We start from the raw sequence: 8,708 nt of genomic DNA on the forward strand, positions 1-8,708 counted from the left end.
TTTCATTCCATTCCACCTTCCATTTTTTTCCATTTCACATTCCATTCCACATTCCGTTCCATTCCATTCCATTGCATTCCACATCCCATTACATTCCAATCCACATTCCATTCCATTCCATTATACGATCCATTCCATTCCACTTTCCATTCCATTCCATTCCACATTCCATTCTAACTTCCATTCCAGTCCTTTATATTCCACATATCATTCCATTCCATTCCACATTCCATTAAATTACATTCCACATTCCTTTACACATTCCATCCCACGTTCCTTTCCATTCCATTACACGTTCCATTCCACATTCCATTCCATATTCCATTCCATTCCATTATACGTTCCTTTCCACGTTCAATCCCACTCCATTCCACCTTCCATTCCATTCCATTCCACGTTCCATTCCATATTCCATTCCATTCCACATTCCCTTCCATTCCATTTTACTTTCCATTCCACGTTCAATCCCTCTCCATTACTGGATCCATTTCATTCCGTTCCAGGTTCCATTCCACATTCCATTTCACGTGCCATTCCACCTTCCATTTCATTCCATTCCATACCATTCCACATTACATTCCATTCCATTCTACTTCCCACTACATTCAATTCCACATTCCAATCCATTCTATTACATTCCATTCCATATTCCAATCCATTCCAATTCATTCCCTTTCACATTCCATTCCATTCCGTTACATTACATTCCACATCCTATTCCATACCATTCCGCATTCCATTCCATGACATTCCATTCCACATTCCATTCTATTCCATTCCATTCTATTCCACATTCCATAAAATACCATTCCATTCCACATTCCATTCCAGATTCCATTCCCTTCCATTCCACATTCCATTCCATTCCATTCCACATTCCATTCCACATTCCATTCCTCATTCCATTCCATTCTATTCCACTTTCGAATCCATTCCATTCCAGATCCCATTCCACATTCCATTACAATCCATTCCACATTCCATTCCATTCCATTCCACTTTACTACCCACGTTCCATTCCACGTTCCATACCATTAAAATCCACGTTGCATTCCATTCCATGCCACGTTCCATTTCACTCCATTCCACCTTCCATTTTATTCCATTTCAAATTCCATTCCACATTCCATTTCACAATCCATTCCATTCCATTAAATTGCATTCCACATCCCATTCCATTCCAATCCACATTCCATTCCATTCCATTCCACGATCTATTCCATTCCACTTTCCATTCCATTCCACATTCCATTCCACATTCCATTCCTCATTCCATTCCCCGCTCCAATCCACATTCCATTTCACATTCCATTCCACTTTCCACTCCAAGTTCCATTCGACATTCCATTCCATTCCATTCCACTTTCCAATCCACATTCCACTCCACATTCCATTCCACATTCCATTCCGTTCCATTACACTTTCCATTCGACATTCCATTCCATTGCATTCCACTTTCCATTCCACATAACATTCCACATTCCATTCCACGTTCCATTCCACATTCCATTCTACATCACATTCCATTCCATTCCACATTCCATTCCATTCCACATTCCATTCCATTACATTCCACATTCCATTCCACATTGCATTCATTTCCAGTCCACCTCCCATTCCACATTCCATTCCATTCATTACACATTCCATTCCACATTTCACTCCACATCCCATTCCATTCCATTCCACATTCCATTCCGTTCCATTCCACGTTGTATTCCAGTTTGCAGTCCACATTCCATTCCATATTCCCTTCCATGTTCCATTCCATTCCTTTCCACGTTCCATTCCACTTTCCATTCCATTTCATTCTACATTACATTCCTCATTCCATCGCCCATTCCATTACACCTTCCATTCCACCTTGCGTTCTACGTTCCATTCCACGTTCCATTCCATTACGTTCCACGTTCCATTCCACATTCCATTCCACATTCCATTCCACATTCCATTCCCTTCCATTCCACATTCCATTCCACAATCCATTCCACTATCCATTCCACAATCTTTTTCTCGTTCCACATCACGTTCCATTTCATGTTCCATTCCACGTTCCATTCCTTTCAATTCCACGTTCCATACCACAATGACTCCCATTCCATTCCACTTTCTTTGCAAATTCCATTCCACATTCTATTAAACATTGCATATTCCACCATTCCACATTCAATGCCACATTCCGTTCCACATTCCATTCCATTCCATTCCACATTCCACTCCACATTCCATTCCATTCCATTCCACGTTCCTTTCAACGTTTCATTCCACATTCCATTCCAGATTCCATTCCATGTTCCAATGCATTCCATTCCACTTCCCATTCCACTTTCCATTCCATTCCATTCTGCGTTCCATTCCACATTCCATTCCATTCCATTCCACGCTACATTCCATTCTGTTGCACGTTCCATTCCACATTCCATCCCGCATTCCATTCCAAGTTCCATCCCACGTTCTGTTCCATATCATTCCATATTCCATTCCATATTCCATTCCATATTCCATTCCATTCCATTCCTCTTTCCATTCCACATTCCATTCCACATTTCATTCCACATTCCTTTCTGTTTCATTCAACTTTCCATTCCACATTCCATTCCACATTCCATTGCACATTCCAGTACATTCCATTCTACATTCCAATCGACATGTCTTTGAAAATTCCATTCCACATTCCATTACTTTCCTTTCCACATTCCATTCCACAGTGCATTACTTTCCATTCAAGATACCATTCCACATTCGATTCCACTCCATTTAAATATTCCATTCCATTCCATTCCACATTCCATTCCACATTCCATTCTGCAATCCATTCCATTCCATTCCAAGTTCCATTCCACAATACTCCCATTCTATTCTTTTCCATTCCACATTCAATTCCACATCCATTCCACGTTCCATTCCATTGCACTCCACGTTCCATTCCACAATCCATTCCTGATTTGATTCCACATTCCATTCCATTCCATTCCTCATTCCATTCCACATTGCATTCCATTCCAGTAAAAATTCCTTTCCATATTCCATTCAATTCCATTCCACATTCCATTCCATTCCATTCCACGTTGCATTCCCCATTCCATTCCACATTCCATTCCACATTCCATTTCATTTTCCACTCCATTCAATCCCACGTTCCATTCCGCTTTCCATTCCATTCTATGCCACGTTACATTTCACATTACATTACTCACTCTATTACACGTTCCATTCCATTCCGTTCCTCGTTCCATTCCACATTAAATTCCACATTGCATACCATTCCATTTAACATTCCATGCCACATTTCATTCCCTTCCAATCCACATTCCATTCACCATTCCTTTCTTTTCCATTACACCTTCCATGCCATTCCATTCCACGTTCCATTCCACTTTCCATTCCATTTCATTCTACATTCCATTTCACGTCCAATTCCATTCCATTCCACATTCCATTCCATTTCATTCCACCTTCCATAACATTCCACTCCATTCCAGATTCCATTCCACATTTCATTCCACATTCCCTTCCTCATTCCATTCAATTTTATTCCACATTCCATTAAACTTTCCATTCCATCACATTCCATTCCATTCCTCATTCCAATACACATTCTATTCCACATTCCATTCCACATTCTATTCCATTCCATTCCTTTCCACATTCCTTTCCACCTTCCATTCCATTCCTTTCCACATTCCATATCATTCCATTCCACATTCCATTCCACATTCCTTTCCACATTCCATTCCATTGCTTTCCACATTGCATTCCATTCCATTCGACATTGCCTTCCACATTCCATTCCATTCCTTTCCACATTCCATTCCACATTCCATTCCACATTCCTTTCCACATTCCATTCCATTGCCTTCCACATTGCATTCCATTCCTTCCACATTGCCTTCCACATTCCATTCCATTCCTTTCCACATTCCATTCCACGTTCCATTCCACATTGCCTTCCACATTCCATTCCATTCCTTTCCACATTTCATTCCACGTTCCATTCCACCTTCCAGTCCACATTCCATTCCTCGTTCCATTCCATTCCGTTCCACGTTCCATTCCACATTCCATTCCATTCCATTACACATTCCATTTCATTCCTTTCCACATTCCATTCAATTCCATTCCTCTTTCCATTCCATGTTATATTCCAGATTCCATTCCACGTGCCATTCCACGTTTCATTCCATTCCATTCAACGTTCCATTCAAATTTCCATTCCATTCCATTCCACGTTCCAATCCACAATCTGTTGTACATTCCATTCCAAGTTCCATTCCACATTCCATTCCACGTTCCATTCCATGTTCCATTCAACGTTCCATTCCATGTTCCATTACATTCAAGTTCCATTCCACATTCTATTCCATTCCATTCCACGTTCCATTGCACATTCCAATCCACATTCCATTCTACTTTCCGTTTCACATTTCATTGCACATTCCATTCCATGTTCCATTCCAAATTCCATTCCACGTTACATTCCACATTCCATTCCATGTTCCATTGCATTCAGTTCCACGTTAGATTCCACATTCCATTCCACTCTCATTCCACGTTGCATTCCACATTCCATTCCACATTCCATAACACATTCCATTCCACATTCTGTTCCATTCCTTTCCATTCTACATTCCATTCCACATTCCATTCCATTCCATTCCACATTCCATTCCTCATTGCATTCCATTCCATTCCACATTCAATTCCATTTCATTCCACATTCCATTTCATTCTATTCCACATTCCATTCCATTCCATTCCACATTCCATTCCCTTTCATTCCGCCTTCCATTCCATTCCATTCCTTTGCCCATTCCATTCCACATTCAATTCCACATTCCTTTCAACTTTGCATTAAGCATTCCTTTCCACACTCCATTGCACATTGCTTTCCATTCCATTCCACATTCCATTTCCCTTTACATTCCATTCTATTCCACATACCATTAAACATTCCATTCCACATTGCAATGCACATTCCATTCCATTCCATTCCATTCCACATTACACATTCCATTCCACGTTCAATTCCAGGTTCCTTTCCTAATTCCATTGCAAGTTCCTTTCCACATTCCATTCCATTCCATACCACATTCCTTTCCATTCCATTCCATTCCATTACACATTCCATTACTCCTTCCATTCCATTTAATTCCATTCCACATTCCATTCCACATTCTATTGCATTCCATTCCAATTTCCATTCCACATTACATTCCATTGAATTCCACATTCCTTTCCATTCCATTCCACACTCCGTTCTACATTCGATAAAATTCCCTTCCACATTACATTCCATTCCACCTTCCATTCCAATCCATTCCGCATTCCATTCCAAGTTCCATTCCATTCCATTCCACTTTCCATTCCATTCAGTTCCATATCCCTTTCCATTCCATTCCATTCCATTGACATCCACATTTCATTCCACGTTCCACTCCATTCCATTCCACATTCTATTCCACATTCCATTCCACATTGCATTCCATTCCATTCCACATTACATTCCATTTCATTCCACATTCCATTCCATTCCATTCCACATTCGATTCCACATTCCATTCCATTCCACATTCGATTCCTCATTCCACGCCATTCCATTTCCCATTCTATTCAAATCCATTCCACATTCTCTTCCATTCCATTCCTCATTCTATTCCATTCAATTCCACATTCCATTCCATTGAATTCCACATTAAACATTCCATTGCACGTTCAAATCCAGGTTCCATTTCTAATTCCATTGCAAGTTCCTTTCCACATTCCATTCCATTCCCTTCCACGTTCCATTCCATTCCATTCCATTCCACTACACTTTCCATTACACATTCCATTCCATTCCATTCCATTCCACATTCCATTTCACATTCCATTCCATTCCATTCCAATTTCCATTCCACATTACATTCCATTGAATTCCACATTCCATTCCATTCCATTACACACTCCATTACACATTCCATTCCATTCCATTACACACTCCATTCCACATTCCATTCCATTCCCTTCCAAATTAAATTCCATTCCATTCGAAATTCCATTCCATTTCACATTTTATTCCAGTCCATTCCAAATTCCATTCCATTCCAAATTCCATTACACATTAAATTCCACATTTCTTTCCTCATTCCTTTCCATTCCTTTCCACATTCCATTCTTCATTCCATTCTACTGCACATTCCTTTCAAATCCATTCCAGATTCCATTGCATTTCATTACACATTCCGTTACAATCTAGATTCCATTTCATTCCACTCCATTCCGCACTCCATTCCCTTCCACTTTTCATTCCATTCCATTTCACTTTCCATTCCATTAAATTCCATTTCACATTTCATTCCACTTTACATTCCATCTTCCATTCCACTTTCTATTCCACATTGCATTCCATTGCATTCTACATTCCATTACATTCAATTCCACTTTCCATTCCTCATTACATTCCATATTCTTTCTGCATTCCATTACACATTCCATTCCATTCCGTTCCACATTCCATTACATTCCATTCCACATTCCATTCCTTTCCATTCCACTCCACATTCCACTTTCCATTCTACTTTGCAATGCATCGCATTCCACGTTCCATTGCACATTCCATTCTACATTCCATTCCATTCCCTCCCAAATTCCATTCCATTCTTTTCCACATATCTTTCCACTTTCCATTCCACGTTCCATTCGACGTTCCTTTCCTCGTTCCATTCCATTCCAGGTTTCTTTCCATTCCACGTCTCTTTCCATTCCACATTCCACTGCATTCCATTCCTTTCCACATTCCATTCCACATTCCATTCCATTGCATTGCATCTCACATTCCATTCCATTTGATTCCACATTCCGTTCCTTTCCACATTCCATACCACATTCCATTCGATTCCATTCCACATTCCATTCCATTCCATTCCATTCCACATTCCATTCCACATTCTATTCCACATTCCATTTCACTTTCCATTCCACATTCCATTCCATACCATTCCACATTCCATTCCACATTCCTTTAAATTCTATTCCACATTCCATTCCACATTGCGTCTCTTACATTTCATAATCCATTCTACATTCCATTCCATTCCATTCCACATTCCATTCCATGCAATTCCATTCCATTCCATTCCACATTCCATTCCTTTACATTGAATTCCACATTCCATTCCATTCCATATCACATTCCATTCCATTCCATTCCATTCAACATTCCATTCCACATTCCAAAGCATTCCATTCACCCTTCCATTCCATTCCATTCCACATTCCAGTCCACATTCCCTTCCACATTCCATTCCATTACATTCCACATTCCAATCCATTCCATTTGATTCCACATTCCATTCCTTTCCATTCCATTACATTCCGCATTCCATTCCTTTGCATTCCACTTTCCGTTCTATTCCACATTCCATTCCATACTCAATTGCATTCCATTCCATTCCATTAAGTTCCACATTCCATTCCACATTCCATTCAATTCCACATTCCATTCCATTCGTTTCCACATTCCATTCCATTCCATATTCCTTTGCATCCCATCCCCTTTCTTTACACTTTCAATTCCCTACGATTCCATTCCACATTGCATTCCATTCCGTTTCCCATTTCATTCCTTTCCATTCCACTCCAGATTCCATTGCATCCCATTCCACCTTCCATTCCATTCCATTCCACATTCCATTCCATTCGCGATTCCGTTCCACATTTCATTCCACATCACATTCCATTCCATTCCAAATTCCATTCCATTCCACATTCCATTCCATTCCATCCCATTCCACATTCCATTCCATTCCATTCTACATTCCATTCCATTCCTCTCCACATTCCCTTCAATTTCACTCCATATTGTATTGCACAATCGTTTCCAAATTCCATTCCAAATGCAATACCACAGTCCATTCCTTTTCATGCCAATCCATTCCATTCCATTCCATTCCATTCCACATTCATTTCCACATTCCATTCCACATTCCATTGCATTCCTTTCCATTCATTTCCATTCCATTACATATTCCATTCCATTACCCTTTCCATTCCATTCCATTCCATATTCCAATCCTTTCCATTCCACATTAAATTCCATTCCATTCCATTCCATTCCACATTCCATTCCACTCCATTCCACGTTCCATTCCACATTCCCTTCCACATTGCATTCCATTCCTTTCCACATTCCATTCCATTCAATTCCACTCCAGAATCCATTCCATTCCATTCCATTCCAGATTCCATTCCAATCCATTCCACATTCCTTTCAATTGCCTTCCACAAACCATTCCACTTTCAATTCCAATACATTCCACATTCCATTCCATGTTCCATTCCATTTCATTACACCTTACATTCCATTCCATTCCACATTCCATTCCATTCCATTTCAATTTCCATTCCATTCTATTCCATTCCATTACTCATTCCGTTCCACATTTCATTCCGTTCCATTCCACATTGCATTCCTTTCCATTCCACAATTCTTTCCAGATCCTATTCCATTCCATCTCTCATTTAATTCCACTTTCCATTCCATTCAATTAAAGATTCCATTCCACATTCCATTCCATTCCGTTCCATTGAATTCCACATTCCATTCCAATTTACATTCCATTCCATGCCACATTCCATTCCATTCCATTGCAATCCAGTCCACATTCAATTCCATTCTGCATTCCATTCCATTCCATTCCATTCTACATTCCTTTCCATTCCATTCCACA

This window comes from Pongo pygmaeus, chromosome Y (genome assembly GCF_028885625.2).
Source record: "Pongo pygmaeus isolate AG05252 chromosome Y, NHGRI_mPonPyg2-v2.0_pri, whole genome shotgun sequence".
In the NCBI taxonomy this organism is placed as follows: Eukaryota; Metazoa; Chordata; class Mammalia; order Primates; family Hominidae; genus Pongo; species Pongo pygmaeus.